Here is a 13021-nt window from a genome sequence, read left to right on the forward strand (position 1 = left end):
GCATAAAGTACTTTTGCATGAGATATATTAATTCTCGCTGATGAAATATGAAAAAATTTCTATTTAAGTATTGAATCTAATTTAAAACACTCAATTGGTATCTGGCATTAGTCTCAGTAACTAATATGAATTCCGATTTGGGATCTGACGCTGTATCTAAAGAACATAGGTGTAAGTTTTGCAGTAAAGAGTTTATCTTGAGAAAGAATAAAAGACAACACGAGAAGAATGACTGTGTTAAAAATCCACTGCGCAATATGATAAGTTGTGTTCGATGTAGCAAGTCGTTTACGCGGAGAGAGAGCCTAAAAAGACATGGCAGAACTTGTAGCGTCAAGCCTGCGTACAAGCTAGAGGACAACGATGAATATACTAGCCTAAAGAAGAGTGATCTGCATTACGACAATAATTTTCTTGGCTCTTCCGATCTCGACAAAGAACTTAAATTGAAGAAGGTTGATGATTTACGGAAGAATGAAGACAATGGAAGAATCCTTAACGTGAAAAGTGAGAATATATTCCAGCCGAATTCAAGTAGATCTTTCCTACTTTGTAAAAATGATGGACTCCTAAAAAGGAAGCATGAAGACGATGAAGACACTTCAACATCATCAACATCGAATTATTACGGTAAATTGGGTGAAGACGATTCCTTCTACGGTGATTGTTACAGTGACTCTGAGGCTGTTGACAAAGACATAGACTATGATGAAGCACCTAAAGCTGCCAAGATCGAAGAATGTGGCGGTGTCCTGAGACCGAAACAATGGAAACGACGTGATATATTAAATAAATCTGATCAAGCTTGTGATGATCACCATCTCAAACATGAAAGTTACCCTGAGGTTGGTGGTAAAACGGAAGACACCAGAGATCATAATATTTATTATAAAGGTGCAAGGAAGATGGTGGTAGAAGAGAATGATTACACTTCATGGAAAGATCCAAACATATTGGTTGACCGGCTAAGACTTCTACATGGTTCGCTTTGTGCAGGAAACTATTCGTGCATCAAAGAAATATCCTTCATACTCAAGGAACTGAGGAATGCTGGCTACATACAATAATGGCTTTTTTTACTTGCATTTGTATAATGTAAAGCAATAAAATAAATAATTTAAATTATAATAATTTAATGTTTTTATTTTTGTATTCTGATTTCTAACTAAGACTTAGATCTCGTAACTTGTGCTTCCTTTTAGCGTTTTTTTGTTGATGGAGCTTCCAAATGTGCTGCCTTTTCGATGATGGTGCTTCCAAATGTGCTGCCTTTTCGTTGTCGGTGCTTCTAAATGTGCTGCCTTTTCGTTGTCGGTGCTTCCAAATGTGCTGTCTTTTCGTTGTCGGTGCTTCCAAATGTGCTGCCTTTTCGTTGTCGGTGCTTCCAAATGTGCTGCCTTTTCGTTGTCGGTGCTACCAAATGTGCTGCCTTTTCGTTGTCGGTGCTTCCAAATGTGCTGCCTTTTCGTTGTCGGTGCTTCCAAATGTGCTGCCGTTTCGTTGTCGGTGCTTCCAAATGTGCTGCCTTTTCGTAGTCGGTGCTGCCAAATGTGCTGCCTTTTCGTTGTCGGTGCTTTCAAATGTGCTGCCTTTTCGTTGTCGGTGCTTCCAAATGTGCTGCCTTTTCGTAGTCGGTGCTTCCAAATGTGCTGCCTTTTCGTTGTCGGTGCTTCCAAATGTGCTGCCGTTTCGTTGTCCGTGCTTCCAAATGTGCTGCCTTTTCGTAGTCGGTGCTGCCAAATGTGCTGCCTTTTCGTTGTCGGTGCTTCCAAATGTGCTGCCTTTTCGTTGTCGGTGCTTCCAAATGTGCTGCCTTTTCGTTGTCGGTGCTTCCAAATGTGCTGCCTTTTCGTTGTCGGTCCTTCTATTTTTAATGTTGTTTTGACTCTAGTATTATTGTAAATGGTTCTTGATTTGACTAGCGTATTATTCCATACGGTGCATGTATATAAGTGAGTCCTAGACAGCAGGTCGCTCAGTTTGTTACTGACGTCGTCGGTGTAAGGATCACCTAGTTTGTTTCTTCTGGTGCATTAATCACGTAATTACCTGTTCTTGCGAACTCGATGGCATCTTTACCGACTTTAACGACAAACTCGATGGAGGTTGTACCATCGACTGCGGGAACCTTGACGTCAGCGTCGACGATGGTGGAGCAGATCCCGTTGGCAACGTCGATGTCAACACTGGAGGAGACTTCAACAGACGTGGTACCGCCAGCAGAAGAGACTTTAATGCCGCTAGTGCTGGCTGCACAGGGAAACTCGGCGAACGCTGGTTCGCCATCAATGGAGACTTCAATGGATGCCGAATCGACAACAACTAACGAACATCGGTGCTGTTACTGCGACAAGATTTTCTCAAACAACAGCAATGCTCGACGACATGAGAATAGAGAATGTGCCAAGAACCTATATCGTAAAATGTTTGTTTGTGAGAAATGTCATAAGCAGTTTGCCAGAAAAGATAATATGAAAACGCACATGAAGGCATGCAAAGGTCCTGCTGTTCGGCAGAAAGTAAAGGTTTCGGCGCAACAACGATGCATTGATGTTCATAAGAGTATGCCTGGAGATGGTGCAACTGCGGCAACGTCAGTATCTGGATCGGGTCTGAAAGGTTCGTCTTCATCACCACGGTATCCTTGCAGCTACTGTGATACGTCGTTCGCATTTGCTCATGATGCACGAAGACATGAGCGGAGCAAATGCACGAAGAATCCATCTCGCATGAAGTTTCGATGTGATGAGTGTCATGAATGGTTTACTAGAATTGATAATTTGCGACGACATGCGAAAAACTGTAAAGGTGAAGTCCGTGTGCCTACTGCTGAACTACCTGCAGAAATTTCGACTCCTCGGTTTAGGTTGAAGGCTCGTGAGCGTACAAGCAAGAAAACCGATGTGCAGCAACCGATTGGTTGACGTCTGAACAGGAAAATAAACCTAAGACTGTGTTCGGCGCATTACAAGTGAACGATAATGGCTTCTACTTGGCGCAGTCTGCATTTCGTGGAACATTGAAGGACTACTATTATTTAAATACGTTAGGTGAGTCGAAAGACATTTGTAATTTTCTTGATGATATCAGAGAGGACATAATCAATCAGCTTACTGATGATGTAGCAACAAACGGACCTTTGAAATATAACTTGTGGTTGGACTGTATATATGGAAAGCCATATCCGTTCGATGACAAAGTGAAGAAGTGTGCATTCAAGACATCGGCTGCAGTAATTTACAGTTCTAACGATGTGAAGCAAACTGTTAAAAACGGTATCCAGAAACTCTGTCAAGAAGAGGTGGACTATGTCTGTAAAGGTTCTGGCTGGACTCTGTCTAGTATAAACCGATTGGAGCTAAGAATTAGTCATTTCATACCGCTGCGGAACTAAATGATTATAAGATTGCTGGCTTTCGCAAATGATCCTGTAGTAGAATAGAAATTATGTAATAAATATTATGTTTGTAAAAGAAATTGTGGTGTTTAATTCCTCGAACCTGTTACTATTATGTTAAATTGATGTTATATTTAATTCTTTTGCATCGTCCTAGATCGTACCAAGGACCTTAGTCGACCTAATCGAATCAATATGTAAGTTAATGAGTGATTTGTTTGGTGAATTTTGGATTTTTTCCCGCTTTTATAGCTACATTATTACATGATTTCAAGATGGCGGCCGAATTTCAAGATGGCGGGTGTCACAGCAATAATAAATGATTACTGCAATCTAGCGGATAAAAATTAAACTAACATGGCGTCAGCGCACTCTCGCCGACGATACACTGATGATGGCTTCCAGCAGACGAGGACAAGATGGCGGACATGACGTCATACTAGGTGACGATATATATGCTTTAAAAAAGTGGAGGGAGTCAGTATGCCAGAGTCCACCGCGGGGGAAGGATCGGTCGCCATTTTTATTTTTTTGCACCCGTCGGGTTCGAACCGAGGACTCCAAACTCCGTGTCGTTAATGTATGATTTTTAAATATTTTTATTAAAATTTTATTATTTATATTTTTTTATAATTTTTAAAAAAAATTTCATTAAAATCGGATAATAAATTTAAAGATGGCGGCCGTAACGGAAATTGCAACGGTGACGTCATAATTCAAAATGTCGGATTACACAATGCCGGAATGTTCGAGAAAACGAAATGACGTCATCCAAGATGGTGGATCCAAGATGGCCGTCGGGGTCAAGGTCAATGGTCAAGGTCACATCCTGATAGAGGCTTAACTGAGGCTTGAGTTAAGGATGCTTAAGCCTCTATCAGGACATTTCTAGCCGCTGGGATTTTTAAGGACTAAAACGGGAAATTTTCCCTCGAAACGGGAATTTTTCCCTCGAAAACGGGAATTTTTTTCTTAAAACGGGAAATTTTGAGTCATTTTGAGTCATTTTTGAGGAATTTTGAGGAATTTTTGCCGTCGTGACGTCACAAATCCAAGATGGCGGACCGACAATCACAATCCACGCGCCGGCGCCAGATCTAGTTCCGTCATTTACATACTACTACTGGAAGCAAGAGTTAAAAAGGCCTGAATTTCAGGCTCTTTAACCAATGCTGGGAAAACAGGTGTTAAAATTTGGTACAAATTCAACCATAAAATACATATAATTGCAGCTTTATAAATATATTTTTTTAAATACCTTCTCGCATAACATCATTGTTTTACTAACAAGGGTAGTAGGTATTGATTACTAGGGCGCCGGTGCTGTAGATTTATACATTCAAAACCTTTATTAGGGTTCGCTGAGAGCATGGGAAGAAAACTAGGGGCTAACGCTTTCAACATTTTTGACAAAGCATTAACATTTATAAATATTGCAGTTACATAATATTTTGAGGAATGTTTCTTACGGTTATGGGACGTATTTGTTTGCAGGAATGGGAAAGTTGCCTGTGTGCACATCAGCTCAAGAGAAAGAACTAGTCGATCATATTGTGGAAATGGAAAACAGATTGTTTGGTATTACTATGAATGAACTGCGTGCTCTTGCTTTCGAGCTAGCGGATAAGAACAATATTACCAATAACTTTAACAAAGACTCAAAAATGGCTGGGAAGGATTGGCTTTATGCCTTTCTGCAAAGGCATCCAGACATTAAACTGATAAAACCCGAAGCAACATCATTAGGGCGAGCAATAGGATTTAATCGGGCATCTGTGAAAATGTTTTTTGATCTCCTGACCTCGCTGTATGATAAATATAATTTTACAGCAGGGAGAGTGTTTAATGTTGACGAGACCGGGATCACTACAGTTCCAACAAAGCAATCTAAAGTTCTTGCACTGCATGGGAAACGACAGGTAGGTGCTTTGGTTTCAGCCGAACGGTGAACACTAGTAACTGCAGTCATTTGCATGAATGCAGCTGGAACTTATATGCCAAGCATGTTTATATTCCCAAGGGTGCGAGCCAAGCCGGAGCTATTAGATGATGCTCCCCCAGAGAGCACAGCTGAGTTCCATCCAAGTGGGTGGATGCAGAAAGATCTATTCATCAAATGGTTTCAGGGTTTCAGGGTTTCATTGATTTCACAAAGCCATCAGAGTCAGACTCAGTTCTATTGCTCCTCGACGGGCATGCTACTCACACAAAGAGCCTGGAACTAATTGCAATGGCTCGAAAAAACCATGTCGTCCTATTGTGTTTCCCCCCACACTGCACCCATAGGTTGCATCCTTTAGATGTTTCCTTCATGTCCCCACTGATGCAGTATTATAGTGAAGTAGCAAGGAAATGGGTTCGTTTACATCCTGGACGTCCCATTACAATTAACCAGATCGGGAAACTCTATGGCGCTGCATTTATGAAGGCCGCTGCTATGGAAACTGCGGTAAATGGTTTCAGAAGAACTGGAATATTTCCCCTTGATGAAAGTATCTTCCCAGATTGGATGTTTCAGCCAGCGGCAACAACTGACTAACTCCAGGCCTTCAGAACCGAGTGGAAATGACACTGTCGGTGATATTCCACTGACTGCTGCAACAACTGACAGAGCTTACACAAGGCCTTCAGAGTCCCATGGAAATGTCAGTGTTGGTAATATTCCTGGGACATCTGGTTTGGTATCTTCAACAACTGAATCTCGTTTAGGCCTATCTGATAAAAACAATCGAAATGCTTCATCAAACAGTAGCTTCACAATTCCACCGACTACAGTGATGCCAATTCCCCATGCCAAAAGAAATCCTGCAGAAGGAAGAGGACGACGACGTGGCAAGGCAGCTGTGCTGACCGACTCACCATATAAGAACCAACTAATTATTATTCAGTCAGCTTCACCAAAATCTTTAAAAAGGAAAAATGCTGGTTTGCCTAAATCTCAAAACAGTTCTAAAAACATAAGAATAAAGAAGACAGCAAAAAATTCATACCAACAGTAACTCTGTGTGTGTCTGACGATGATGACGTTCCTTGCATGTAGTGCGCTGAACAGTTCTCCACTTCAAAACAGCCGAAAGTTGGGTGCAATGCTTAAAGTGTCATTCTTGGAGCCATGAAGGATGTGCTGGTGTAGACACAGGTGACTGTAGGCCATTTGAATGTGATTTCTGCCAGTTTGGAATATAGATTCTGGCCTTATTTTGTGTTCTGATGGGCCTACTATGCCATATTAGGCTAATTAAACAATCATATGTTTTGTCAGATATTTGGGTTAACCGCATATGCAAGGTTGTATTATACATAATTAGATTAGACTAACCACTTCCTAAAAATTAACAGTGTTGTGTTATTGTTATTCAAACAATGTTTGTGATTTTCAGCAAACCAATGTTTCTGTGAGGTTTACTGCAAATACAGAGGAACATGTAAGGTGAAGGCTTATAATTGAATTTTTTTTAATTCTCATATTTTTACTGACAATTGTATTTTTTTGTCATACTACATGTTCAGAATTTTTTATAATGCACATATTTAATCATTTAAAAATCTGCTTTCTGTACCCCGTTTTACCCAACCAGTTGGGTAAAACAGGGTAGTGTGCATACATTCAAATAATAAAAAATCTCTTCAATAATAATAGTTCAGAAGATACGGTACTAGTTGCAGAATTAAACTCACATTCTAATCTACGCATGCTGATGGTTTCAGGCAGATACAGCAATATTTAAAGAATAAATTAAAGCGATTTATACTAAGTACTCCGTTATACCCTACTTAAGGATTTGGTATGTCTACTTGTAAATAACTTAAGAATAATTGCTTCGTAATTTAATGTTAATTTTAAGCGTTGCCATTCAGAATTAAAAATAAGTGCTCGGTAATATCTAAAAGTGTGCATTTCCTATATGACAGTTCCGCATTTTTCAAAGGTCCATATACATATATTAAAAAGATTATGTTATGTATTTGGCGAGGTCTTTATAAGAGGTGATGGAGTGAAAATACCATAACTTGTTTGACACTTATGTGACTCGGAGTTCTAATATAATTTTCTGCTAAATAAAACCAAAATGTAAAGAGATGTAACAGCGATAATATATAAACAGGAAAATAATAATCACAACATATTTTTTCACTGTTCAAGTTATAATATGTGGTGTTTTATACAATATAAGTAAATATATTAGAACTCAGAGTCACAAATGTGTCGAAGATTAAAAAAACTAAAACCACGTACTTTCCATTGTAACTTAGCCTCAAAAGTTCAAAAGAAATTTAGAGTGAAATCTGAATGGCGTCGCAGTTACATACGGTCGCTGGCGTATGGCTCTGTTGAAAGAAGTTCAGTGGTTCTGTATCATATTTAAACAACTATATATGTACTTTTATTAACAGACGGTAAAATTTTTGTCTTTCGTTTAGTTTTACCTACTCACTAAACACATTGACTTCTCAAAATGGGAACCAGTGCCATAGTACTCGAAACACCTCCACCTTTATATTATTATACTAAGATGCCCGACCCGGCTTTACACGGCTATACTAATGGAAAAAAATTAAGCCACATCTCCCATTTACATTAATGGTAAATAAAAAAAATTGTGTGAAAATTTATTACAATGCTGTATAATGTACCAGAGAGAAAATGAATAGCACCGATGGTTTCCCAACTCGTGCACGCAACGTACAACTGATGTACCCGTACTTCGCTACGGCAGTCTAAAGGCAGATCACTCTTGCGCCGCTCATTATACATGCCCCTCCTTGTGGGTACGCCACTGCCGCGCGATGCCCGTTGCCATGGAGACGCAGAAGGCATGAACAATGCAAACTCTTGTTCTCATGCAGACAAAGTACCCACTGTTGCCTGGTTTTAACCACCCATGGGATCTAATTTTCGGAAAATGTCATCCTGCGTAACATAAGGAACATTACTGTGTAGTTTCAAGGCTGTAAAATATATATACTTGAAAAAAAGGGCAATTTTTGATATTTAAAGTACCCGCAAAATTTCAACGGTGATGAGGACTGCACTAACAATGAAATAGTCGTTGCCATAGAGACGAATGAAGCATCAACAAAGCAACAGCCGTTGCCATGGTGATTTCCTAACAAAAACTGGAAATTTTGATATAATACGCCCCCGAAACTCCCCTTTGTTTTCGATTTCCGCAGAATCCGTTCTTAGTGAGCGTCTACATCACAAAATGAGTAACTATGCTAAATTTCAAGTCAATCGGGTGTATAGTTTTAGAGATCTCGTGATGAATAAGTCAGTGAGTGGTATTTCGCTTTTATATATATATACAAGTCGTTTTCAGAATTGTAACGGGAGAGGAAAATTATTGATGGTCCGAAAAATTGAAAATTAATTAAAAATAATAAAAATTATTCAAGTAAAAGAAAAAAACAAACAAATTAAACACAGAGAGAGGATAAAAAACAATAGTTTAGGTTTGCGATTTAAAGTGATAAAAAGTATTTAAATACTAATTGAACTATTATGAGGGTACTGATTGCTTCGTTGTTAATATCACACGGGTGTTTTTTACTTGTATGGGAAAATTAAGAATGATAAGGCATCTAGTGCGTGGCAACAATGTTAATAGGCAATAGGAAATAAACTTCTAGCGCCTGCGGCATTGTCAACACACACTTCGTACTTGTACTGCATGTTGTATCTAACCCCCTCCAACGCATTTGATTCTAAATTGGACTTTTAGTAAGGATCCCTAATGTTATTGATAATATAGTATAGCTTATAGCCTTTCTCGATAAATGTACTATCCAACGCTGAAAGAATTTTTCAAATCGGACCAGTGGTTCCTGAGATTAGCGCGTTCAAACAAACAAACAAACAAACAAACTCTTCAGCTTTATAATATTAGTATAGATTACTAGCTGACATACCCGGCTTCGCACGGCTATACTAAAGGGAAAAGACCAAATCTCCCATTTACAGTAATAATAAATGAAATATAATGCAATTAATTTATTACAATGTTTTTTAATGTTTCGGAGGGAAAACGAATAGCACAGGTTTACAGGTATTATAGCAATTAACCGAATTAAAAATCTCTGCAACGTAATTATAGAAGTAATATAAACATCTCAGGTTTTTAAATCAAAATAAAGTCGACTATAATATTGCTCCGGGGCTAGGTTAAAGCAATTAATTATTCTCATCACAATCAGAGCTTTTGTAACTTGGTAGGATCGTCAATATCATAGCAAAACAAATACAACCTCCTCTCATTAATTGTAAAATATTCTCAATTATGAATCCGATATAAACCGAAATTAAATTCTCTTAAAAAATCACCGTAGATTCTCTTCAGGCAGGCTGGCTTAAGCAAAGCTAACTACAATAATTAAAAGTGGTTAACCACATATATTCTCTTAATATAAATGTATAGATTACCATTTCAAAACTACCCAAATGTTGAAAGATTTTAAAATTAACATATATTTGTTCTTACCCTTGTGATGGCAGGTTAGGGTTACGCAAATCCTCTTTCTTGAAATTGTCAGAGCAAATGCGTCTGGATTGAAAATGACCAGGTCCATTCTTTTTGAGCACAACATCCAAGTCACTTCGCTTGTATTTAACACCCACTGTTAGCACCTTGAGAAGTATTTAGAAGATTATTCAGTAACTAATCCTACAGTATAACAATATTTGGTATAGGCCCTACCTATTAATAAGTGAAAATTTTTAAACCATACAAAGGTTATCATGGTTATGAAGTAGTGGAGTGGGTTACTTACAGTGTTTCGTCTTTCGGAAATCTAAAAAATGACTTCGAACAGTTAGTAACATCGTCATTGTTGCAACCAAACATTGAACAAATTATTCCAGCCATAATAAATTACAACTACAGAAGATAACTTTAAAAAAACGTGAACTAAAAATCGCTAAAATAACATTGTCCCAAATGCACTTACGCTGTAGGACCAGGCCATGCCAATAGAATGCGCTGCACAACGTGTCGCCCGTTTTTTTGGCCACTTTCCTATATTTTTCTTCTACAATATTTGATAATAGGCTTGTTACTACGATCATACTGCATGCCATAATTTAAATATGTTACGAGACTGATATAAGTGAATTCTATGTGTGTTAAGGTATATACGTAGTATGTTTGTGGTGTAGTCAACTTATTTATGTATCCCGTGATTTTTTTCCGAAACAGTTTGAGCTTACTGTATATTTCAATTCTATACGCACATACCAGCAGTGTCTCTCTAGCCAATGGTTGCTGTCGCTCACGAAAATTTAATTTTTTCTCTGGCCCAATCAGAAATCGGTAACTTTTGCACCGAACTTTCGTGATTCGCTTTCAGACTTTTTACACGGTCAAAATCGTAATTCCATCAATCATGAATAAGAAATGTATTTTTTCGCGAAATATAACACCCTTTGTTAATCTCATTTTACCTTAGTGCTTAGAAATACGTATTCTGAAAATAATAATGTTTTAACTTATATTATACACTGGATTTTATATGGTATGCGTTTGGTTTTTTGGTAAATTTTTATATTCATAATTATACATGCCTAGTTGGAAATTTCGTTATTTTATATTCGTACGTATCTACTAGAAACTTTTTCGTTAAAATCTGGTAGGCTGAATACGCATTGAAAAATACATGTTTTATAAGTTCATTAAACGATAGGATTCTTCATGGTTCTATCTTGCCTTATATAAAATACTACCAATGATTAAAATTACTTGTATATTGAATGTATATTAGATATTTTCAATTGATGCACCTGAGGCCAGCTATATAGCTCATTTATGTGAATATGAGTAATTAACTAATAATAACAGCCTATAACTAGGTACGCGAAAAATAATATATTAATTTTAGGGCAATCTATACTCTCAACGCATGTACCCACAATCATGTTGAGTTTGCAAATGTAGTGGCGTATCTCAGTTATTTCGCACGCTGTGTAGACATATGAACAAATGCCAAATACCGCAACAGACAATTAGATAAAATCACATTTTGAGTGCTTGTGCTTGTGCGAACAAGGAGTTCATATCAACTGTAAGTATTCTGTAAATGAATAGAATTACCTTGCAAGGCGTTATATATTTTAATTCAGTGATTCACATTATTTTTATGCCAGTTTACCTTAATGGCGCCAAAACGACATATTTTCATTTAGTGTTGTTTACATTTTTTAGTTATATAGTTACGATTTTTGTAGCATTTTAGAACTACAGATAGAAAGTTCCTGTGCAGAAAAAAGTGTTAAATACGTAAACATGCCATACAATGTAAAGGTCTGTAACATCGTACCCTTTCGAAGGATACTCTGTTTAAGGTAAGAAGTGTACGATTGTTCAGAGACCTGGAGGGAAATTGTGATTTTTGCTACCTTAAGGGCGTATGTCCCGTTACAGGTCATGATTTTAGATTTATATTAATCACTGATCAACTTTTAGACATTTTCAATCGTTTAACTTTCACGAAATGAAAAATATATATAGTTGCATACTTTTTGCATAATTAGCTACCAAAGTTACATTTTTAACCTTTTTGGGTTGTACAAATAAGGAGAATTTAATTTATTGCAGAACTGAAACTTTTTAGGATTAACTGCTATGCCACTGGCTACTTCAAGAAATGGTTTGCATTTCTTTCAGAAAATATTAATTAATTTTACCTGACATTTCAAAATTCTCAAAATTTGTATGATCTTGACAGCCAAGAAACACGAAATGAGTTTTTGTGATAGAAATGCAAACCATTTCTTGAAGTAGCCAGTGGCATTGCAGTTAATCATAATAAGTTTCAGTTCTGCAATAAATTAAATTCTCGTTATTTGTACAACCGAAAAAGGTTAAAAATGTAACTTTGGCAGCTAATTATGCGAAAAGTATGCAACTATATATATTTTTCATTTCGTGAAAGTTAAACGATTGAAAATGTCTAAAAGTTGATCAGTGATTAATATAAATCTAAAATCATGACCTGGAACGGGTCATACACCCTTAAACCAAATTCTTTTCCTTTCCATTCATCTCACATAGCGCGCGCAACACAAATAAACACATATATCAGCTGTTTTCCTCTGACAAGGCTACCAATACATGTACACCATTTTTCCTTCGCTGCACTTCCTTTAATTTTCGTAAATATTTTGTATAAACTTCCGATTTCTCTGTGCGTGTGTTATTTAATTGTAGGTTGAAGTTCTGTGCTGTGCGTGTGCCCTGTGCGAGTGCGTGTGCTATTTTCTGTGCTAAATCATTTGTAGGCTAGCCTCAAGGCTACTCGCCAAAATATTAGAGCCCTGGATAAAATAATGGCTCAGGGCCCCGCAAAAAAAGTGACCTAGGGCCCGGCAAAGTCCAGGACCGCTACTGGCTGCACTAACCTAATTAACTGCCCATACATTTTAATCCTGCGTACTGTAAGCTTAATGCAGTTAGTTTTAAGACTTGAAATTTAAAATACTATTGTAAAAAATAGATTGTAAACATACAATTTTTTCTGTAGGCCTATTCACACACACCAAAATACTATGTTCTTGCTAGAAAAAACTATGCTTGCGTTCCTGACAGATATTATTTCTTTGAAATTCAATTTGAGGTTTTTGTATTTTACAAA

Source organism: Bacillus rossius, chromosome 2 (genome assembly GCF_032445375.1).
Source record: "Bacillus rossius redtenbacheri isolate Brsri chromosome 2, Brsri_v3, whole genome shotgun sequence".
NCBI lineage: Eukaryota > Metazoa > Arthropoda > Insecta > Phasmatodea > Bacillidae > Bacillus > Bacillus rossius.